The sequence below is a fragment of the Rhinatrema bivittatum genome, chromosome 11 (genome assembly GCF_901001135.1).
Source record: "Rhinatrema bivittatum chromosome 11, aRhiBiv1.1, whole genome shotgun sequence".
Classification (NCBI taxonomy): domain Eukaryota; kingdom Metazoa; phylum Chordata; class Amphibia; order Gymnophiona; family Rhinatrematidae; genus Rhinatrema; species Rhinatrema bivittatum.
Genome location: NC_042625.1, coordinates 7,365,924 through 7,390,725, shown reverse-complemented (window position 1 = coordinate 7,390,725; position 24,802 = coordinate 7,365,924). Strand labels below are relative to the sequence as shown.

The following is a 24,802-nucleotide window of genomic DNA, read 5'->3' as shown; positions in this document are numbered from 1 at the left end:
GCTGAAAAGTCCTAACCTCTTTAGTCTTTCCTCATAGGGGAGTTGTTCCATTCCCCTTATCATTTTGGTAGCCCTTCTCTGTACCTTCTCCATCGCAATTATATCTTTTTTGAGATGCGGCGACCAGAATTGCACACAGTATTCAAGGTGCGGTCTCACCATGGAGTGATATAGAGGCATTATGATATTTTCCGTTTTATTCACCATTCCCTTTCTAATAACTCCCAACATTCTGTTTGCTTTTTTGACTGCTGCAGCACACTGAACCGACGATTTCAATGCGTTATCCACTATGACGCCTAGATCTCTTTCTTGAGTTTTAGCACCTAATATGGAACCCAACATTGTGTAATTATAGCATGGGTTATTTTTCCCTATATGCATCACCTTGCACTTATCCACATTAAATTTCATCTGCCATTTGGATGCCCAAGTCTGCCGGTAGATGAGATAGACTGAGAATTAGATTACTCACTAGATGGTAGCTGTAAGGTAGGCGATTCCACCAGGCTGAAGTAGATGGTAGCAGGCACCGAGGCAGGGAGAGCAGGCCCTCGAGGAGCGAGAACCTGATCCCAGTAAGGCACCTGAAAGGAAAGCAGAGGGCCCCCGAGGAGCGGGTACCCAGGTTAGAGATTACCCTGAAGGGCAAGGAGAGAGCTTCCAGAGGCAGCACGGAAGTGGCAGAGTAGCTTAGACCGGCTGAGACCAATCCTTGCTAACTCAATGAGCTAGCAAACAAGTATAGGCTAAATACCTGGATGGCGTGATGTCACTTGAGGGAGATGCCCCCGAGGTTCGCACCATAGCTGGAATAAAGACATGGGTAGTGCACGCGCACATGCACCCTAGTAGGACCTTGGGAGGAACATGGCGGGAGGCAACGCCATAGCCTTTCCGGGGATGCCGGAGAGGGAGGCTTGCAGACACAGTGGTAGCCATCTTCCCAAGGTAAGCAGGAGGAGCCGAGAAAAAGGTGAGGCATAAGGGGCGAAGCTGTCTGAGACCGACGGACGCAACAGTACCCCCCTTCAAAGGGCGCCCTCCAGGCTTCCTACCTGGTCTTGGTTTCTGAGGATGCATTCTATGGAATTGTTGAAGCATCTTTTTATCTATGATATTTGCCAAAGGTTCCCAAGAGTTTTCTTCAGGTCCATAACCCTCCCATGACAGGAGGTATTCCCATACTATGCCGCTCTTTCTCACATAAAGGATAGCGTCTACCTTGTATTTGATGTCTTCTTCTGCATCAATAGGTGTAGGTTCAGGTGTCATGGTTGAGAACTCACTAAGGATTAAAGGTTTCAATAGTGAGACTTGGAATGCGTTATGAATCATAGAACATAAGAACATAAGAAAATGCCATACTGGGTCAGACCAAGGGTCCATCAAGCCCAGCATCCTGTTTCCAACAGTGGCCAATCCAGGCCATAAGAACCTGGCAAGTACCCAAAAACTAAGTCTATTCCATGTTACCATTGCTAATGGCAGTGGCTATTTTCTAAGTGAACTTAATAGCAGTTAATGGACTTCTCCTCCAAGAACTTATCCAATCCTTTTTTAAACACCGCTATACTAACTGCACTAACCACATCCTCTGGCAACAAATTCCAGAGTTTAACCGTGCGTTGAGTAAAAAAGAACTTTCTCCGATTAGTTTTAAATGTGCCCCATGCTAACTTCATGGAGTGCCCCCTAGTCTTTCTACTATCCGAAAGAGTAAATAACCGATTCACATCTTCCCGTTCTAGACCTCTCATAATTTTAAACATCTCTATCATATCCCCCCTCAGCCATCTCTTCTCCAAGCTGAAAAGTCCTAACTTCTTTAGTCTTTCCTCATAGGGGAGCTGTTCCATTCCCCTTATCATTTTGGTAGCCCTTCTCTGTACCTTCTCCATCGCAATTATATCTTTTTTGAGATGCGGCGACCAGAATTGTACACAGTATTCAAGGTGCGGTCTCACCATGGAGCGATACAGAGGCATTATGACATTTTCCGTTTTATTCACCATTCCTTTTCTAATAATTCCCAACATTCTGTATGCTTTTTTGACTGCTGCAGCACACTGAACCGACGATTTCAATGTGTTATCCACTATGACGCCTAGATCTCTTTCTTGGGTTGTAGCACCTAATATGAAACCCAACATTGTGTAATTATAGCATGGGTTATTTTTCCCTATATGCATCACCTTGCACTTATCCACATTAAATTTCATCTGCCATTTGGATGCCCAATTTTCCAGTCTCACAAGGTCTTCCTGCAATTTATCACAATCTGCTTGTGATTTAACTACTCTGAACAATTTTGTGTCATCTGCAAATTTGATTATCTCACTCGTTGTATTTCTTTCCAGATCATTTATAAATATATTGAAAAGTAAGGGTCCCAATACAGATCCCAGAGGCACTGCACTGTCCACTACCTTCCACTGAGAAAATTGTCCATTTAATCCTACTCTCTGTTTCCTGTCTTTTAGCCAGTTTGCAGTCCACAAAAGGACATCGCCACCTATCCCATGACTTTTTAGAAGCCTCTCATGAGGAACTTTGTCAAATGCCTTCTGAAAATCCAAGTATATTACATCTACCGGTTCACCTTTATCCACGTGTTTATTAACTCCTTCAAAAAAGTGAAGATTTGTGAGGCAAGACTTGCCCTGGGTAAAGCCATGCTGACTTTGTTCCATTAAACCATGTCTTTCTATATGTTCTGTGATTTTGATGTGTAGAACACTTTCCACTATTTTTCCTGGCACTGAAGTCAGGCTAACCGGTCTGTAGTTTCCCGGATCGCCCCTAGAGCCCTTTTTAAATATTGGGGTTACATTTGCTATCCTCCAGTCTTCAGGTACAATGGATGATTTTAATGATAGGTTACAAATTTTTACTAATAGGTCTGAAATTTCATTTTTTAGTTCCTTCAGAACTCTGGGGTGTATACCATCCGGTCCAGGTGATTTACTACTCTTCAGTTTGTCAATCAGGCCTACCACATCTTCTAGGTTCACCGTGATTTGATTCAGTCCATCTGAATCATTACCCATGAAAACCTTCTCTATTACGGGTACCTCCCCAACATCCTCTTCAGTAAACACCGAAGCAAAGAAATCATTTAATCTTTCTGCGATGGCCTTATCTTCTCTAAGTGCCCCTTTAACTCTTCGATCATCTAACGGTCCAACTGACTCCCTCACAGGCTTTCTGCTTCAGATATATTTAAAAAAGATTTTACTGTGAGTTTTTGCCTCTACAGCCAACTTCTTTTCAAATTCTCTCTTAGCCTATCTTATTAATGTCTTAGAGTCACCTTGCCAATGTTTATGCTTTATCCTATTTTCTTCTGTTGGATCGTTCTTCCAATTTTTGAGTGAAGATCTTTTGGCTAAAATAGCTTCTTTCACCTCCCCTTTTAACCATGCCAGTAATCGTTTTGCCTTCAATACTGGTGGAAGTTTCAGAGTATATGTAAGAGTGCCTAGTAGTCAGAAAATGGGAAACGGTTCCACGTAGCAAGGAGCAAAACGAGCTGATGGTAGCTTGAGTCTTAAGTGCTTAGTGGATAGCCAGACTTTATCACCAGGCTTGAATTCTGGAGCCTTGTGGTGATGAGCTCTTTGTCCTACTTTACGAAGCATCTCTTTAGTTTTAGTCCAAAGTTGTTGAATATCTTTGGCAGTAGATTCAGGTGCCAGGGACAACACTGAAAGTGGAAGTGGTAAGGGTGGTAATGGTAGTCGTCCGTAGACCACTTTAAATGGTGTTGATCCAGTTGATGTTGCTGGATGAGAGTTGATGGCAAATTCAGCCCAGGGCAACAGTTCAGCCCAGTCATTTTGACGAGTACCCACGTAGGGACGAATGAACTGCTTGAGTGTCCTATTCATTCTCTCAGTTTGCCCGTTAGACTGAGGATGGTATGCAGAGGTGAAGTCGAGAGAGATATCAAACTTCTTGCACAATGCCTTCCAGAACTTAGCTGTGAATTGGGCTCCTCTGTCAGAGACTATGTGCTTTGGCATGCCGTGTAGGCAAAAGATGTGCGTGATGAAAAGCTTTGCAAGCTCCACGGTTGTGGGCAAGCCAGGAAGAGCCACGAAGTGAGCCATCTTCGAGATACGATCCACTGTTACCCAAATAGTGTTGTTTCCTCCTGAGAGTGTAAGTCTACCACAAAGTCTGTGGCGATGTGTGTCCAGGGCTCTTCTGGCACTGGCAAGGGTTGGAGCAGGCCCCAAGGACGGCCGGGCAGCGGTTTCTGTCTGGCACAATTAGAGCAAGAAGCAACAAGAAGCAACAAGAAGCAACAAGAAGCAACAAGAAGAACGTGTCTTCCTTCATAGTGGGCCACCAGTAGTATTTCTGTAGTTTTGCCAGAGTTCTGCGTTGACCAGGGTATCCAGCCAGTTTAGAGTCATGAGCCCAAGCTAACAGCTTTTTTTCTTAGATTCTTGGGTACAACGGTCTTACCCGCAAGTACTGGGTGAGAAGCTGACAAGATAACTTTTTTCGGGTCGATGATATGTTGGGGTTCATCAGGTACATCCTCAGAGAGGAATGAGCGAGATAAGAACTTCAGAGCAGATGCCCTATCTCCAGGGCGATATTTCAGCACAAAGTCAAATCTGTTGAAGAACAGGGACCATCTCGCCTGTCTATGGTTTAGGCGCTGTGCGTGGCGGAGATACTCCAGATTTTCATGATCTGTAAAGACTGTGATCTGATGTTGTGCACCTTCAAGCCAAGGGCACCATTCCTCGAATGCCATCTTTATTGCCAGGATTTCTTTATCTCCTATGCCGTAGTTCTTCTCCGCTGGCGAGAAGTGGCAGGAGAAAAATGAGCATGGGTGTAAGGTCTTAGAGTCACCGGCCTGGCTTAGCACAGTCCCTACGTCTGAGGCATCGACCTCAACGACGAAGGGCTTGTTCGGATCCATATGTTGAAGGCATGGCTTACTTGAGAAGGCGTCTTTCAGTTTCTGGAATGCTGTTACTGCCTCCGTAGACCAATTGGCGATGTTGGCACCTTTCTTTGTCATAGCTGTAAGTGGAACAGTGAGTGAGGAGTAGTTCTTGATGAATGTTCTGTAGTAGTTGGTAAATCCCAGAAATCATCTGAGAGCCTTTAGACCTTTGGGTTGTGTCCATTTCTTAAAGCTCTCCAGCTTTTGTGGGTCCATCTAGAGACCTTGGTTGGAAACAATGTACCCTAAGAAAGGCACTGATTCCTTGTGAAACTCGCACTTAGACAACTTGGCGTATAGACGATTCTCGCGGAGTCTTTGCAGCACTCTTTTGACATCCTCCAGATGAGTGTTCATGTCCTGGGAAAATATCAAGATGTCATCTAGATACACAACGACAAATTTGTAGAGTAGATCACGCAGAATGTCATTCATCCTGTTTTGGAAGACAGCTGGGGCATTGCACAAGCCAAAGGGCATCACTAGATATTCAAAGTGACCGTCCTTGGTATTGAAGGCTGTCTTCCATTCATTGCCAGAGTGAATGCGGACTAGGTTGTAGGCTCCCTTGAGATCAAGCTTGGAGAATATCTTGGCTCCCTGTAGTCTATCAAATAGCTCTGAGATGAGTGGTAAGGGATAGTGGTCATTTACAGTGATCTTGTTTAGACCTCTGTAGTCGATACATGGACGCAGCGTTCCATCCTTCTTCCCCACAAAAAGAAGCCTGCGCCGGCAAGAGACTTGGAGGGTCTTATGAAGCCTTTCTGAAGGTTCTCCTGTATGTATTCAGACATGGCTTTATTTTCCTCCAAGGAGAGAGGGTGAACCCTTCCTTTGGGTGGTTCAGAGTTAGGCTTCAAATTGATGGTGCAGTCGTAGGATCTGTGTGGAGGGAGTATGTCTGCAGCTTCTTTGGAGAATACATCTTGAAAAGATGCATACTGAGGCAGCAACCTGGGCATCAATGGGATAGTTGGCATGCAGGGTATAGGAGTGACTTCCATCAGACATTTACCAAGGCAATCTGGACCCCAACGTGAAAGTTCCAGAGTGGCCCAATTGAATTGAGGCATATGCTGCTGCAGCCACGGTAACCCCAATACTACAGGGTGCATGGCCTTCTCTAGGACAAAGAAGGAGATGGTCTCTGAATGGGGAGCACCGGTCCGTAAACTCACGGGTCCAGTGAGCTGGGTTACTTCGCCCAGTAAGGGCTCTCTGAGAATTGAAGACAGGAGTAGTGGAGTCGTCATGGCGGAGGTGGGGATCCGCAAGTGCTCCACTAATCGTTTCAAAATAAAATTGCCTCCTGCCCCTGAGTCCACTAGGGCAAGAGTCTGGTATTCTAAGGGTCCGCAGATCAAGGATACAGGAAGAGAGAGTGGAGAAGAGGGGGCAGTTAGACCTAAGAAGAGTCCTCCCACAGGACTTAGGTCTGCCAGTTTCCCGGACATATAGGGCATGTTTGTTCGGCATGGCCAGCTTGTCCACAATACATACATAGGCCCATCGTCTTCTGCGTTCTTCTCTCTTTTGACGTCAGGTGACTGCGGCCTAAATTGCATAGGTTCTTCTTTGCCAGCAACAGGACCCGAGGGAGCAGGCCTGGGAGTAGTCTTAACTCTAGTTTCACCCGGAAGGGGTCTTCTGGGAGTCTTGGTCTCTTGAACCTTGTCACGAAGTTGGCAATCAATCCTTGTTGCCAACTTCACCAGTTCAGCCAAGGTCTCAGGCATCTCACGAGCAGCCAGCTCATCTTTCAAACGAGAGTTCAACCCCTCAAAGAAGAGGGTCCTCAGGCATTTAGGGTCCCAATGTAATTCAGGTGCCAGTGTCTTGAATTCTATGGCAAAGTCTGATAAATTTTTATTACCTAGCTTCAGGTGAACCGATGAAGATCCTGCAGTAGTATACCGGGCAGGGTCATCAAAAACTGATCTGAACAGTTCAAGGAACCTGGCAAGATCATGTAGAATAGGATCATCGTGCTCCCACAGTGAAGAGGCCCAAGCCAACGCTCCTCCATCCAGATAAGACAAGATGTAGGTGGTCTTGGCATAGGCTGTAGGGAAATGATAAGGTTGCAGGACAAAGTGCATGCAACACTGGTTGATAAATCCTCTACATTGCCAAACTTCCCCGGAGAAGCGTGTTGGAGCAGATAGAGGTACAATAGTCTTGACCATCATTTCTGGTGGTATAACTTCTTTACCTATGGTGGTTGGTAAGTTCATCTGTGTGTGCAGCTGGTTGAATGCAGCAGTCAAATTCTCCAGCACGTTCTGCTGTTCAGAGATTCACTGGGCCAGGCCTGGAATGGCCTGCAATGCGGCGAGCTGAGCAGAATCCATGGAGTTAGCAATCTGTTATGATTTAGTGGTGTTTGAGTGGATTCTTGGGTACTATGGCAGCTGACCACGCCCATGGGGAGGAGCCCCGTGGGGAGCCATAGTACTGGGCTAGACGCGACGCACAAACACAGAATTAGATCTTTTATTAAACAGCATATGTGTACCACCAGAGGTGGCAGTAGTGAGTTGATCCAGAGGTAGCAGTCCCGGGACCCTCGGCAGAGGGGACCCGTCTCACCAAGTTGGTATAGGGAGATCCAGGTGTAGGTTTCCCAGTACGGCAGAGCTGTAGATGAGATAGACTGAGAATTAGATTACTCACTAGATGGTAGCTGTAAGGTAGGCGATTCCACCAGGCTGAAGTAGATGGTAGCAGGCACCGAGGCAGGGAGAGTAGGCCCTCGAGGAGTGAGTACCTGATTCCAGTAAGGCACCTGAATGGAAAACAGAGGGCTCCCAAGGAGCAGGAACCCAGGTTAGAGATTACCCCGAAGGGCTAAGAGAGAGCTTCCAGCGGCAGCACAGAAGTGGCAGAGTAGCTTAGACCGGCCGAGACCAATCCTTGCTAACTCAATGAGTTAGCAAACAAGTACAGGCTAAATACCCAGATGGCAGGACATCACTTGAGGGAGACGCCCCTGTGGTTCACACCATAGCTGGAATAAAGACATGGGTAGTGCACGCGCCCACCCTAGTAGGACCTAGGGAGGAACATGGCGGGAGGCAACGCCATAGCCATTCCGAAGACACTGGAGAGGGCGGCTTGCAGACGCGGCGGTAGCCATCTTCCCAAGGTAAATGCTGTCGATGAGAAGCCAGATCTTTGGAAAATATGAGAACGTCATCCAGGTATACTATCACGAAGGAATTCAGGAAGTCTCGTAGAACCTCATTCATAAGGTGTTGGAAGACGGCTGGGGCGTTGCAGAGACCAAAGGGCATTACGAGATATTCATAGTGCACCGTATGGTTCGATTCAGACGCAGAGGGCAAGTTCGGTTGACCTCAGCGTTAGAAGATTTTTCTCTTTACACAAGTAGTCGGAGACCATTCGAGAGGATAGAAACCCGCATGGAGAAGGTCTGCTAGTGCGTTCAGAAAATCTCTTAGATGAGTGACCCGAGGATGCATGAAATGAGCAAGGGCCAAGGATAGAGCTGCGCAGCTTCTCAGCAGGGCAGATAAGGTAATGCGTGCTTGTGTGTTAGAAAGCACATTGTCTCTATGCTGTCTGTCTTTATGCACAAAGGTTTATTGCAGAGGCAGTATTGGAAGGCATAAGGGTATAACTCATGACTATAAGCTTCAGGAAGTTTATGAGAAAACTGTGCCTGGAGTGGATAGACGCATAGAGGGGCAGATTTTAAATACTTGCGTGATCGTGTACTTTTGTTTGCGCACCAGGCGCGAACAAAAGTACGCTGGATTTTACAAGATAGGCGCGTAGCCGCGCCTATCTTATAAAATCCAGGGTCGGCGCGCACAAGGGGGTGCACATTTGTGCAACCTGCGCGCGCCGAGCCCAGCGTGCTCTGCCTGTTCCCTCCGAGGCCGCTCCGATTTCGGAGCGGCCTCGGAGGGAACTTTTCTTCGCCCTCCCCCCACCTTCCCCTCCCTTCCCCTACCTAACCCACCCCCCCGGCCCTATCTAAATCCCCCCCCTACCTTTGTCGGCAAAGTTACGCCTGCTGAAAGCAGGCGTAACTTTGCGCGCGTCGCTGGCAGCACCGCTCCGTCCTCCGGTCCCGGGGGCTTGTCCGGAGGCCTCGACCACGCCCCCGGGCCGGCGCCACGCCCCCGGGCCTGCCCCCGAAACACCGTGGCACGCCCCCGAAACGACGCCGTGTTTCGGGAACGCCCCCGGACTCGCCCCCTCCCGTCCCTTTTCGAAAGCCCCGGGACTTACGCGCGTCGGCGGCCTGCGCGCGGGCCTTTTAAAATCCGCCCCATAGGGTTTGTAAGCTTTTAGGCCAAATTTTACAACCCTGAGTAAATGCGAGCATGAGCAGAATCAGACTAGGTTTTGGTTCTAGATCTGGAATATGGATGAGGGATGAAGCGGTTGCACAGCTTAGACCCACTAATATTGGAATGTCACTGAATGTAACCCATAGCAGTTTTCTAAGAGGAAAGTGCATAGTGAAAAACCCCCATGGCCCGACAATGAAGAATTGAGGGCCTGAGGTAATGGAAGATGCACGCAGGGACATGTAAAAAAAATTTTTTTTTTTTTTTTTTTTAGAATGTCTGCGAGTACGCCGGACAGGAAGGTCTTTATGACTGTGGTGTCCAGAAGTGTTGTATAAGGGATTTATGGTAGTGACAGTAATCCCGGTTAGGAAATGTATAGTGAGTCATGAAGACGTTAGAGCTCCTTGCATGGACTGACTGTCGTTGGGCAGTTGTCCATGCAAGGAAAAAAGTGAATGATGTTGCAGTCCGCAGAGAAACAGCATTCACCAATAGTGATTCAATGAAAAACTTCGGCTGCCGAAGGTGATGCCAGCGGCAGAGTTGTTGACTCACCATAAAGAGTTACCATTGTAAGAACATAAGAACATAAGAACATAAGAAAATGCCATACTGGGTCAGACCAAGGGTCCATCAAGCCCAGCATCCTGTTTCCAACAGTGGCCAAACCAGGCCATAAGAACCTGGCAAGTACCCAAAAACTAAGTCTATTCCATGTAACCATTGCTAATGGCAGTGACTATTCTCTAAGTGAACTTAATAGCAAGTAATGGACTTCTCCTCCAAGAACTTATCCAATCCTTTTTTAAACACAGCTATACTAACTGCACGAACCACATTCTCTGGCAACAAATTCCAGAGTTTAATTGTGCGTTGAGTAAAAAAGAACTTTCTCCGATTACCTGTCCCTTCTGAAGAAATTTGGTATTTCTGAGGTCCAGGATGTGCGAGAGTGACTACTTTCTGTGGAAAGAAAGAATAGTGCAATTAAAACTCCCCAACCCCCCTCCCTTCTCCCCTCTGCGCTTCGTAGCGCCTGGGGGAGTGTACAGGGAACTTTGGTACAAGGTGGGGGTAGCCGCTCTGCTATCCAGCCAAATGGGAGACCAAGGGGTGCCCAGTGGAGGGCTGAAGTAATCTGGATATCATGTAAGCTCCCACGGGAGTGTGAGCGGTAAGTCATACCCGCATTTCTGCGTGCTGTACAAGGCGACACTGAGACTTGACGTCAGGCTTCAAGGTTGGCTTGATTCTGAGGCAATATTTGCTGAGGCTCGTGTTGAGCAGATCAGCGAACACACCTGAACTTTGGTTTTGAAGCAGGAACCAGAGGACAGAGCATTAATCAGTACAGAGCCTCATTGCTGACAAGGGATGAAGCCCTGACGCAATCCCAAAGAAATGATAGAGGGGTTCTCCTGGTATTGTGGCTGACATAGTTAGCATAGCGATATGTGACACCATGTGACACCATGTGAAAGGCACATGACCCAGAACTTTTCGAACCATGTGGCCCGAATCAGAGAACACATCTCAATGGGAATGCTACAGAAGTGGGTACTTACCGTCTGACGTGGATCGCCGCAGTACGAGCCGGTGAAGATTGTTGGTATCGTCGATATCCGGAGTCCTCGAGGGGTAGGCCGTGGACGTAAACGTCCGCCTCACTCTGAAACCTGGTATGGTGGCACAGTACAGAGGAGACAGGCCGGGCGTGATTGGCATTTCGACTGCTATTGAAAACAGAGAGCCAGAATCCCACACCACTTGACGGTGGGGCACGCCAGGAACAGGGGAGCCCCTTGGAGCTCATGTTCCCTCCCTCATCGTAGCGGCTCGATGTGTCGTGACGCCAATGCAGAATCCGTCGGACCTCGATCCGGTGTTTCTGGAGCACCAAGGACTGCTGAAACTGTATGGAACAGTTGCTGATGGCAGTGATGCTATTGCTGATGGCAGTGATGCTATTGCTCTGCCCGAGCATTATCCAGTCTCAAGAAGGATAGCACTGATGAGCTGGATGGCATCAGCGGCGGACAATCACTGTGTCGGTGACAATGGGCGCCACGGTGCTCGGCCCGGTCTTTCCCCAGCGCCAAGATGGAAGCCCTCGCTGTCCTTGATGACGGACTGTCAGGACGCCTGCTCTGCTAAAAAGGGGCTTTAAAAGAACCCAAAGCATAGAGCATTGTGTGCAGGCGAGGGCATTACGTGGCGGTGCTATGTCAGTATTGACGGTATCAAGGGCGGCCGAAGCGGTCTCGAGGTATCGTCAAAAATAGATATGAAAAAACGTCGATGACTCGGCCAGAGTAATGATGTCAGTGATGGAGCACTGACAGCATCGGCATAGGTATCTATGGGAACGATGTGGCATCGAATAGTCAAAAAACATAGTCGTTATTGAAATAAGATACTGGCATCGATGGAGTCGATGACCGCATCGATAGGAACGTTGAAGACACCAATGGGAACGACGTGGGTGTCGAGGGCATCGATGTATAGGGGCGGGTGCCGATGTGCCCGTGGCTATGCCACCAAGGATCGACAGTATGGCCACAGACGTTGACGGTATCGATTTGGACCGACTCGGGTAGGAAAGGTGCGTATGGAATCGGCGCCATGGTCAGGGGTGTCGATGGCACCGACCCGGGCACCGATGGAATCAATGTTGGCATGGACCCCATGGATGGAAGGGACACGGACATTGATGAGATTCATTTTGGCATCGATGGAAAGGCTCTGGACCTCGATGGCATCCATAATTTAAGGGATGGCATCGAGGTAGTGACCCTGGCATCGATGGAAGTGTCCTGGGCAATGGTGGCATCGACCCGAGAATGGATGGCAACGATGAGACAAGGTGTGCGTCGAGGGCATGCACCCGGGTAAGGCAGCACCGAAGGAGCAAAAAACCTGGCAGCACTGATAAAAAACGATGCAGGGAAGATGGCATCAGGATACCGCGGGGGAGGGGTACTGATGGCAGCTAAAAATCCAGGGCGGTCTGAGGAGGGATACCTACGGTAGCGAAGGGGCATCGACTGCACGAGCGTACCAGGGAACAAAGGACCCGGAACTAAAGGGGCCCTGGCGGCAACGGAAACCGTAGGAGTCCCTGTCCCACTAGCGCTAACCACCAAGCAGAGTGTCACAGAGAGACACTCGCAGGCTATGTGTAGCTAACTGAAAAATAGGGAGAGGGAAGGCCTCAGTTGGTTGGAAGGCCAGAAGGTGACAGGAACTGACCGAAAAAATAAGTCAAAATACTCACCGAGCGTCGTAAAAACGTACGCGGAGGGAGACCCGTGCAGGGAAAAGTGTCTTTTGAAGTAAAAAGTAAAGTTTTTCCATGAGGAAAAAAGTTAAAATTTCCTCACAGAGCTCCAACCGCTATGCTTACTGCAGAGCGGAAAAAAGAAGACTGAGGGAGACACCTGTGGCTCACAGGGATAATTGCAGGCTGGGCATGCTCAGTGCACTCAGTGTGCCAGTGCCAGTGCCAGTCAAAACTTTGATAGAAAAGTTTTCCGTACAGGGCTCCATCCTGTGATGTCACCCATTTGTGAGGATTACCATCCTGCTTGTCCTGTGAGAAATGCCATAACGCGATTTGATAAATGACCCTGTAAGCTAGTTGGGTTTAATGGTTCAGTCTCAAATGCAGATCTCATACTGGGGGACTCTGTCTTCCCAGGGTCCATCTAACCCTTTCAGGCTCTGAGGTCTTATACTCTGGTGAAGGGCTTCTCCCTACATCCAGGTTTCATTGCGGGTCTTAACCTTAAGGAGGACTGGGCTCCTTTAAAATAGTCTGAGGGAGTTTTTTGTACACCTCCTCATAACTGACATTAACAATAAAAGTTCCTGTTTTACTAAGCCTCTTTTTCTCTTGGGCAAATAAATGGCCACTGACCAGGAAAGACATTAGGTGGTGGTGTACGATAGGTGGGACGTCACAGCAACCTCAGTCCCAGCTGTCCTATCAGAAGTTGAATTTAGGAATTAAACTCAGATCTCCTGCCACTAAGCCATCTGGCTGGCCTCTGGACAAAAGAAAACACTTAACAATGATTTTTAAATGTTGAATATCATACCTGTGTATATACTGTTTTTCCAGCCAATGCTTATAACTTGCATGAATAAGGAAATCAGAATTAGGCACAGGCTGCTGAAGGATTCTTGGTTTGTTAATCCACTGGAAATCAGGAGGATGGAATAAATGAAATTTTGCTCATAATATTGCTCTGGGAGGAAAAGGGCAGAACAGTTTTTCAGTCACAGCACACAGAATAAACCCTGGCTACAGAAGGCATCCCCAGGAGGGGAAGAGGTCTATGAATTAGCTACCAGTGCCTCCCCAGAGAAAGAATTCTGAGTACTGCTCCCCATAGTGGAGAACCAAAACTGGATGTCTGAACATCTGCTGGGGACAGAATTTGTGTCCTGCCCTTACTCCCAGGGGAAAAACAAACAAACAAACAGTTCTTCACGTGTTAAGCAATCATTTTATTTTGGAACAAAATCACTTTGTTATTACAAAGGATTTTATTTATTTTAATTTTTTTAATTTTTTTTTTTATTTGTTAGGATCTAAGGAGTGGGTAGAGTGCTTTTGAATAGGGATTTGCAGTGAATCCTTTTATTCTGGCATTGTGCTGTTCAGACTAGGATGCTAGTCTGCTTGCAATTTAATCTGATAAAGAGTAGCCCTTGAGTAAGAGAAGCTTTGTTGCACACCAGTTACTGATACCTGCGCCCAGTCTTAGGAAGAAGTCTGACTGCATAGGAATGCTGTGATAGCAGTGTATGCACGCACACGCACACACACACACACACACACACACACAGCTAGGTAAAACTAACATTCTACTGAAGGAGATCTGGTCCATATCATGCTTTTTAATCGTTTCCCCACAGTTTTTCCATTTCCATCTTGGGTCTTCCACACAGCTAAGCCAGAGGAAGAGGATGTTGCAGAGGCAGTGTTCACAGTGCCTGCGGGAAGCAGGGCTTCAGTCAACATGCACTGACGACACTTAGTGGCCAAATGAATGCAGTGTTCCAGAAGGATCCCTGGTGTTTGGCCCCCAACTTAAGATGGTCATTACAATAACTGGTTCAGATGAGTTAGGAGGGGATACAAAGGGACCGAGCACACTGTTTAACCCGCTGTCAGACGTGGGTTAAATAGGCACTAATCCACCCCCTAATGCAATAGGGGGATTAGCTCCTATTTAACGCACGTTCAACGCGACGTGAATGAGTTAGCGCTCATCACATGCAAATGCATGTGAATGAGGCTATTACTCATTCACTCCAAATGCAAAAAGATAAATGTGCGTCTTGGACGCACATTTATCGCTCAGATATTAACGATAAACTCAGCGGACGTTTTCATTACTGGCAGACAGACAGGTTATGAAAACAGAGACTGAGTTTACAGGCGTCTGTCTTCATAACTGGCAGCCGCGGCGGGTGGCGTTAGCAAGGAGGTGCTAAGGTCGCACAAGTGACCCTAGCACCTCCTTTCTAGCGCGACCCCCTAATTTACATATTGCATGGCACCCTCCTTGCAGGCGCCCTGTGTGCATTAAGAAAACGGGCGCTGAAAAGTCAGTGCCCGCTTTCTGCGAAGATTATTGCATCGGCCCCAAAGTAAGAGAAAAATTATCCTAAGGTAGCTGAGAGAAGCTGTCTGACATCCTTCTGGAACCCTGCAATCATTTGGCCACTAAGAGAAGCTCAGCTACCTTAGGATATTTTTTTCTCTTACTTTGGGGCCGATTAGGGGGATTAGGGGGTGGATTAGCGCCTATTTAACCCACGTCTGACAGCGGGTTAAACAGTGTGCTCGGTCCCTTTGTATCCCCTCCTAACTCATCTGAACCAGTTATTGCAATGACAATCTTAAGCTGGGGGCCAAACACCAGGGATCCTTCTGGAACCCTGCAATCATTTGGCCACTAAGAGAAGCTCAGCTACCTTAGGATATTTTTTTCTCTTACTTTGGGGCCGATTAGGGGGATTAGGGGGTGGATTAGCGCCTATTTAACCCACGTCTGACAGCGGGTTAAACAGTGTGCTCGGTCCCTTTGTATCCCCTCCTAACTCATCTGAACCAGTTATTGCAATAACAATCTTAAGCTGGGGGCCAAACACCAGGGATCCTTCTGGAACACTGCATTCATTTGGCCACTAAGTGTCATCAGTGCATGATGACTGAAGTCCTGCTTCCCACAGGCACTGTGAACACTGCCTCTGCAACATCCTCTTCCTCTACTGGCTTAGCTGTGTGGAAGACCCAAGATGGAAATGGAAAAACTGTGGGGAAATGATTAAAAAGCATGATATGGACCAGATTGCTCCTTCATTAGAATGCTCTGCCTCTATCCTCCCTCCCCCCTCAATAAAACAAAGTTTGGAAGAGAACAGCAAATTGCAGCAGGCTGATTCTGTTTTTGACATCGGGGCTTCATCTTTCAAACCAGTAAATTATCTGTGTGTCCAGTCCACAGCCTCCACTTTATTCATGCCTGTATGAACAGGTACACCATCAAGTGCGACTGCTGAACAGGTTTTGGTCTCCTTGGGAGAAAGTAGACTTATTTACCATAATGGAGTCATGTTTGCTCTCAGCCTGAATAGCTCTGTATTGTATGCATTGTTGTTCTTTTAATTCTTTTTTGTTTGATTTGGCACAGAAGATGTACATTTCTAGAACATGGTCTCCACCGAACTCAGCAAATGCAGATGTTTAAAATCCCTCTGAGCCACACCATCAACACATTTATTTTCTTGCTAACTTGATCTGTTTTTATTTACTTGGGTATCCTGCTCTACAGCTGTAATCTCTCTCTCGCTGCATGGGAGTATTTGCCTTAGGACATTTTTATTCACTCAGTGCCAAGAAGCCTTTTTTGGCCAGATGAATTAAAAAAACCATTTTCCAAATATATAGCTGTCAGTTTTAGAACACAACCATATAGACAAATATTTGCATTTGAATCTAAGAGAGGGTATTTGACAGATGTGAATTATTTATAGCTGGGGTACAGTATAGCTGCATGGCACTGGGGCAGAGGCTGAGCTAGTCCTGGCTTTCCACTCCTTGCCTGCATGGAGGTGCTGTTCTGGTTTCTTACGAAGCAGGAACGACATGCCCATGTATGCACTGGAATGAGTTAGTGCTGATTTTCTGCCAGGTAATCAAAGTGGCAGCTTTTTGAACCTGCTTTCTTTTCCCCATTGCAGCTGGAGTGGAAGGCAGAAGTCATTGCTGGCATCTATTTAATTTTTTAAGAAAAGTATCACAGTCTGGAACTAGTTGGTAACTAATTTACAGCAACATAAAAGTTCATACACCAGGAAATACAAGTAAACAAAACCAGACCAAGTTATATAAAAAAAAAATAAAATAAAATAAAAGTGTGTATGATGTGGAACCTTAGGATGCAAGCAAAGCATATTTCTCTTTGTTTCCTTCCACAATATGAGTAATAAAGATGCTAGAAAGAATTTACTCAAGCATTGACCCCCAAGGCACCCTACTAGTCACTTTGCCTTCACCAGAATGAACTCCATTGATTATCACTCTTAAAAACTTTCTGATCTATACTCATCCTGCCTAGTCTGTGTATCAGTGTCAAAGGCCTTACCAATGTCCAGATTGGCAACATCCACTGCACATTCCTGAACCACCACTTTGGCCATTTCAAACAACTTGATGCTGCCTAATAAAGATTTACATCTGACTGAAATGCTTCCTTTCTTCCCCCAAATAGTGGTATAGTGCTATAAACCCTTGGTAAGGAACAGACGAACATTTAAATAAAACATTTTCTTCAACATTTGGGACTTAAGGTCAAGCAAATATTTGTTCTCTCCTTGGCAGTATATGAAACCCAGTCTAAATCTAGAAGGTTACAGCATTCCCCTTTTTTTTTTTTTTTTTTTAAATCGATATTCAGTTGCACATTTAGCATGTTTAACCCTTTTCACATATTCTGCCTTTCAGAATAAAAAGTCTGTTACTTTTCAACTTGATGATATCACATAGGAGTGGAAGAAACTACTGGAGTGTGGGTAAAAAGAGGATATAGTTCTACAAAGGGGCTATAAATAGTCTGAAAGTCAATCAAAATAACCTGTAAAACCTTGATCCCCTTTCTAGCTCCTGGAGAAAATCTACAGCCCCCTTATCATAAGAGATGCGACTCACCTTCTGTATGGCTAATTTTCATTGTTAACATCATAATGCAGTGATGTCAATAGCGACTCATAAGTTTTGCCTTGTTTTATGGGGCAGGGCAACACAGAAACTGCTTACTAATCTGAACTTAAATTGAAGTAATTTTGGTTCCTTTTCTTTTATGGAAGCTGGGATTGATTTTGTTCTATTTTATTTTTGTAATTATTTCTTTATTAATTTCACAATTAAATACAAACATACCTTGATACAAGAAAAATAGGCCACATCGAGAAAAAAAAAAGGAAAAGGTGATTTTACAATAAGAATTAAGAAAACAGGCAAATTTAGTCCACACCTCAGAAAGAGCTAAAGCAAGGAAAAAATAGAAAAACTGAAGAAATGTAGAAAATCAATGCTATGGAATTATCCTACTCGACAGCTATGGTTATCAGGAAATTTGACTGTATGGGGTCAAAGAAACATTTAATCAAACATTCACATGGAAATTTCAACATAAAGGTTGCTCCAAAAGCCAAAACATTTATTTTTTTAAGAAGAATGTCTCCTCCTACACTGGGTTTCTTTCAACATCTGGAAAGTTGGACATTTTTTGCCCTAAAAATGTGGAATCTTTTAAACAAAAAAAACCTCCTAATTGCTTATCTGCTTCCTGTTTAAAGACAACTAGTAAAGTAGCTCTATGAAGTACATTAATGATTGCTCTAAACAAGCAGTCCTTACTCAAATCCTGAGAGAATTTAATCTCTGACAAACTCACCTTGTTAACAAAGGGAATAGCATGCTGGGATAATTTCCTAAACATTTTTAAAGGGCTTCTGGGAAAATGTAAAAATCTGGGTAATTACGTATGTGGTATTTGATTTATCTTTGTAACAACATTAGATTCATGCAATTGAAGAATTGTTTTATTTTCAGCGATCTTTTCATCATCTTGTTCTTGGATAGATCAAGTATGTTCCTCAACTTCCAGAGAAATTCCACTAAATAGTTTTAGTCAAGAAGTCTTCTTTACAGGACACCAATTTATCTAGATTGGATATAGCAGGCCATAATACCCCAGCTGGACATGAACTCCTACTTAAGTAGGGGAATCACAGCTCTCTACATGACAGGTAGGTAAGGGAGTAGATGTAATTACTTCCCCAGCGCTGGAACGAACAGGTGGCTCTCCAGGGCTTAGGGAGACCAAAATCTCATGTAAAGCAGAGCCCAAGGGTTGAAGCTTCATTAAACCTAGCATAGATTGTACAGCATAAAAAGCTTCAAATGCAAGCTGAATAGTAAGCAGGAGAGCTGTTGTCATTGATGGGAAAGTTCTAATAGCCCCCTTTCTCCCCATACATATCAGAAGCTCAAAAGAAAGAAATCCCATAACACGATGTGCCACAGGGGTCAGAGCTTTATATTACCTACTCACACAGATGACATTAGCCGCTCCCTTCCCATGGTAGGATGCAGGTTCAGGCATCGGGAAAGGCTCTTCATTCTCCCCTTTCTATTTTATTTTAACTAGGAGTTGGCTCAAGCATCATGCACTGTATCTTTTATAACACCATGTTTGATTAAAATATGTAGAGTTGAAGGTAGGAGTGGGGAGAATAGGTAAGCATGGATAGCAACCTTCACAAATTAATCATGTAATATAGCAACATAGTAGATAAAGACCAGTTACTCTGTCCACTCTACCCAATAAGTTCATACAGCCAAGAATATATTTCAAGCTCCTATGGCTGGCAGCTCAACTGCTTGTAGGAATTTACTCCTTAATCCAAGTCAGTTTTTGTTGTCTTTCTGCCAACCAACCAGTAAGCCAAACACATTACTTAATACTCAGTCCCCACCCTCCATTTCCCTCATGCGGGGCTGGATTTAAGATTTTGGCGCTCATAAGCACTGTGTTATGACAGTGTTCTTTTGAAGCTGAGCTGTCCAATGGTCCTAAAGGCTTCCTCTTTAGCTTGGATATTTGGCAGTTGTCTATTCCTAAATCTGGGCCTGCCCTCATCTTACCATTAAGCTTCGTAATAATGGAAAGAGCTACCAAAAGTAGGGAGGCTGTTACCCAATTGCCTAGATCTCTGTCTTTGCTAGAAAGTGCACAACCACCACCCAACTACTAATGATTACCTCGATCCGGTTGGTTTTTGGGGAGTTGTCGTTTGCTGGTTCCAGCCTAGTTACCCATGAAAAATATGCGATTACCTAGCTTTTTATATCATTGGAATGAGCCAAATGCATGTTCATTCTAAAGTGGGGGTTATGATTTCGCATCAAGTCAGTCACAGAATCTTAAGGTAACCTCTGGGTTTTGAAGAGAAACAGCATCATATCTAATGTGATAGCATTTCCTCAAATCATTGTCATAGCACATTACAATTTATGGAAAAAATAAAGTATTTTTAATTTGAGATACCTTCATGTGACAACTGATGCAATGTTACTATAATCACCTGTACCAGCCCATAGCAAATTGGGCAAAGATGAGGGTGGAGTGGATTTGTGGTGAAAAAAGTTTGGGACAAGAGCAAGAAGAAAAGGAAAGAAAAAAATATGTAGATTGGGGTGGGATGATAAATAGGAAAATTTGACAGTAAACGGGAAAGGAAGAAGGAAGTTAGAGGAAAATGGGTGGGAATTGTGAGCAAAGGCTCACAAATGTTGCCTTTGGGGGGAAAAAGGAGGGACTGAGAATTGTTGATTGGTTTTAAATGTACCACTCACTGATCCCAGCCATTTCCCTCACCTACCTGCTTACGTTGTTTTGTAGTTTAAGCACAGAAACCTCTGATCTCCTGCAGCCTCCTGAAATTCAGTCACATAATAGAGCATGTACATACATCAGTTGCTTTTCTGCTCTGTACTACTTGTTCCTGGTTACTGAATCGTATATATACAGCACGGTCTCATAATGGAAATTCTGTCAGATGTCAGTATGACGACATCACAATGCACTCACTCAGACTAAGCAAGGTTGCCGTAGAGGAAAGATGCAAAAGTTTGAAACTTGTGAGCAGTAATGCCAATTGCCAAGGCTTTAATTCTGGCTACTGTCCATTTGCACTTCTTTCACATACATTCATAATTCTATCATCTTTAAAAAAAAAAAAATATCAAAAGTGGAAAGTATCTCATTTGCTTACCTCATGCTTGGATCTCAAATGGCTGAACAGCACTTAAGGAGTTGCCTTGGAAAATATAAATAGGGGAAAAGTTTGTAAGTGAATACAATTGTTCAGGGAAGAGAGGTGGGAGAGAAGCATTTCATTTTTTTTTTTTATAGTTGGAATGGAGCTTAAAAAAAAAACCGCAAAAATACATTGCTATTAATCCTGCCATGATCCTCATCCAGCATTGAAGCCCTGATGATCGGTGCTACTGCTGACAAGTTTCAAGCTTGTGCTAATTCAGCTCCACTTCTTTCTGTCTCTAATCATGTGGGCAGAGTATATACCCATATTTTTCTGTTTAGAGGTAGGCAGAATCTACATATTTACCAAGGATATGCTCTCTACAGATACAAAGAAACAAGTGTCCTGTGTGGCAATGATTGGCATTTGGCTATGAGCATACCAGGAGCACTTTCAATTAAATTGGACAAAAACCTAGAAAGAAGGTTTGAAATGTATATAGTAAGCAAATGAGCATCATAGCAAGATCAGTGGAAATGTATGATTCCTGCTATATTTTTTGTAATTTTAACTCCATTCCTCAGTTACTTAAAAAGAAGTTTCTCTCCCAACCCCCTTCCCTAGACAAATCACATCTACAAAAACTGTTCACCTATAGATGTTTACATTTCCCAAGATAACTAAGAGTTGCAGTGAAAATGCTGTTCAGCCATTTTATATACACCATCATTCCAAATGAAGATCAGAATGGTTTACATCATAACAAATAGTATAGGTAGCCAATTATATTCACTTGATGTGTGCATATGTCATACATTTTAGCGAAAGATACGTACATTATCTAAGGCGGTTGGGGGGAGGGGAGATATGCAGGGTCGGGGTAGCAATTTTTAGCAAAAGGTGCTGATGGGATATAAAGATGGGGTTGAGAGAAGTTTCAGATACATTTATTTGTGCTGGGGTGGAAAGAAAGTGGTAATGAGATTAATCGGTAAGTTCATCATGAGATTGTCAGTGTATGATGATATCAGAGAGGTTAAGTAAGACTGTAGGCATTTTGAAATAACCACGTTTTGAGGTCACGTCTGAATTTCTTTGTTTCAGTAGTCAGGCGTAGAGTCTCAGGTACAGAGTTCCAAAGTGAAGGGCCTGCAATGGAGAACATAATATATAAGATATACTTTCCACTTTAGATTACAAAAATGTTTGACGATTGAATTATGAATGTGAAAATGTAGCCACAGTTGAAGCCTTGATGACTGGAGCTACTGCTTATAAGTTTCAAACCTGTGCTAAGTCTATTCTTTTCAAATGCATCACCATGTGTCCAATATACGTCCACATATTTTTCTCTATAACAACAAAGGAGAGAAACAGAAGAGTGTAGGCCTGTAAAACAGAGTTCCCAATGACCCTGTAAACTATTTAGAATCATGAAAAGCTACAATTTCTAATTCCTGACCAGCTTGCTGTAGCAACATCTTTCCCGTTCTGGAGAATGAACTCTACTTATGACTCCTTTTTCACAATTAACACCATAACAAGAACATAAGAAATTGCTATCATGCAGGGGTGGCCAACTTCAGTCCTCAAGAGCCACAAACAGCTCAGGCTGATATCCACAATGAATATGCATGAAATATATTTGCATACAGAGGCAATGCATGCAAATGTATCTCATGCATATTCATTGTGGATATCCTGAAAACCTATGCTGTTTGTAGCTCTCGAGGACCAGAGTTGGCCTCTCTTCCTGCTATAGTAGATCAGACTGAGGGTCCAGAGTCAGCATCCTATTTCCAACAGTGGACTGTAGGGAGATATCCCATGTTTAACCACTGAAAGCACCCAATATGAATCATGATAGGCAAAGAGGGATGCAGACAAGCATGCTGACAGACCCCAAAACACTGTCACAGCTAAAGAAAAGAAACTTTGCTCAGATGAAAACTTTAAAACAACTGAAGGATACTTATCTGCCTGTTTGTAAGCACCTGTGTAAATAAAACCAAGGCAGAGGGACAATGCAGCAACTTAAGCTCATAAGCAGAAGTCACAGACCAGCCAAAGGAAGTCCAGATGACACAAAATTGTTCAGAGTAGTTAAATCACAAGCAGATTGTGATAAATTGCAGGAAGACCTTGTGAGACTGGAAAATTGGGCATCCAAATGGCAGATGAAATTTAATGTGGATAAGTGCAAGGTGATGCATATAGGGAAAAATAACCCATGCTATAATTACACAATGTTGGGTTCCATATTAGGTGCTACAACCCAAGAAAGAGATCTAGGTGTCATAGTGGATAACACATTGAAATCGTCGGTGCAGTGTGCTGCGGCAGTCAAAAAAGCAAACAGAATGTTGGGAATTATTAGAAAAGGAATGATGAATACAAGGGAAAATGTCATAATGCCTCTGTATCGCTCCATGGTGAGACCGCACCTTGAATACTGTGTACAATTCTGGTCGCCGCATCTCAAAAAAGATATAATTGCGATGGAGAAGGTACAGAGAAGGGCTACCAAAATGATAAGGGGAATGGAACAACTCCCCTATGAGGAAAGACTAAAGAGGTTAGGACTTTTCAGCTTGGAGAAGAGACGACTGAAGGGGGATATGATAGAGGTGTTTAAAATCATGAGAGGTCTAGAACGGGTAGATGTGAATCTGTTATTTACTCTTTCGGATAGTAGAAAGACTAGGGGGCACTCCATGAAGTTAGCATGGGGCACATTTAAAACTAATCGGAGAAAGTTCTTTTTTACTCAACGCACAATTAAACTCTGGAATTTGTTGCCAGAGAATGTGGTTCGTGCAGTTAGTATAACTGTGTTTAAAAAAGGATTGGATAAGTTTTTGGAGGAGAAGTCCATTACCTGCTATTAAGTTCACTTAGAGAATAGCCACTGCCATTAGCAATGGTAACATGGAATAGACTTAGTTTTTGGGTACTTGCCAGGTTCTTATGGCCTGGATTGGCCACTGTTGGAAACAGGATGCTGGGCTTGATGGACCCTTGGTCTGACCCAGTATGGCAATTTCTTATGTTCTTATCATCCCGGGCCTGCACATCCAGATGATAAACCTGGAAAAAAAAAAGTATGTAAGGATGACTACGTCGCAGCTTGGCAGATAGACGGGAGACAACAATTTAACCTCTGTCCATGACACTGCCTGAGCCCTAAATTGAGTAAGCAATGGCTTTTCTGCATCCACATATGCAGCCATGACCACCTCTTTAATCCAGTTAGCTATTGTTGCCTGCGAAGCTGGTTCACCATGCTTCCTTCCACCATGGAGGACAAAACAAGTGATCCATCTTCCGGAAAGGTTCAGAAACCTCCAGATACCATACGACAAGTCTCTTGACATCTAAGGGACGCAGGAGGCGATATTCCTCCATGTCCCTGACCTTAGCCAGGGATGGCAAGGAAATGGACTGATTTAAATGAAATTCCGAGACCACCTTAAGCAAGAAGAGTGGAACAGTATGTAGTTGCAGTGTCCTGGAGTCACCCGAAGGAAAGGCTCCCAGCAAGACAGGCAATTGTTAGGATTTGTGGGTATGTGGGCCCTTGGGCTGAGGTGAGAGATGGTACTGCCCAGGGGAGGAGCCCCACTGAGCCTCACCGTCGGGAGGCGAGGTATATAGTTGAGGAAGAGTAGGAGAGATGACCACAGGAGGTGGGCCATGGAGCGACAGTGCAGGTGCTGATGTCAGACTCAGCTCGGGATAACTGGAGTTAGGCAATAGGAGGAGCGGGGGGTGCTGAGCGAAAGTACAGTCACTGAAGTTACACGGGGTCCATAGAGATGGTAAACAAGAGGGTTACTTGCTGGGAGGTCATGGTAGTGGTCCGCAGAGCAGGGTACATCGGCAAGGGCTCCTCTAGGATATCACAGCACTGGTGCACAGAGCGGGGTACACTAGAGAGGATGCCCACATAGATATCACAACAGTGGTCCACAGCGTGGTTACTCACAGTGAATGAAGACAAGGAATAGTTCTGTAGAAAGCCTCGGGAAGCGAGGCAGGCAGGAGTCTGGGCGAAGGCCCTCTGAGGAGCGGATAGCCGAGAGATGAAGAAGGGCCCCCGAGGAGCGGGTACCCAGTAGTCTCACGGAAGCAGGAACAAGTACTGAAGCGAGAGTAGGTAGATTCAGGG

At 44.9% G+C, this 24,802-nt stretch overlaps 1 protein-coding gene across 4 annotated transcripts in view; it reads right to left on the bottom strand.

Annotated features, from left to right (window-relative positions):
- Nucleotides 1-24,802, bottom strand: part of MORC2 (MORC family CW-type zinc finger 2) — a 418,351-nt gene that overhangs the window by 380,314 nt on the left and 13,235 nt on the right. For 3 of the 4 annotated variants that reach the window (XM_029619026.1, XM_029619028.1, XM_029619032.1), the window contains exon 2: nucleotides 20,254-21,783. The exons of the other annotated variant lie outside the window; for it this stretch is intronic. The gene's annotated coding sequence lies outside the window, so the exon portion shown is untranslated. The remainder of the gene's footprint in view (nucleotides 1-20,253; nucleotides 21,784-24,802) is intronic. 4 annotated transcript variants of the gene reach the window in all.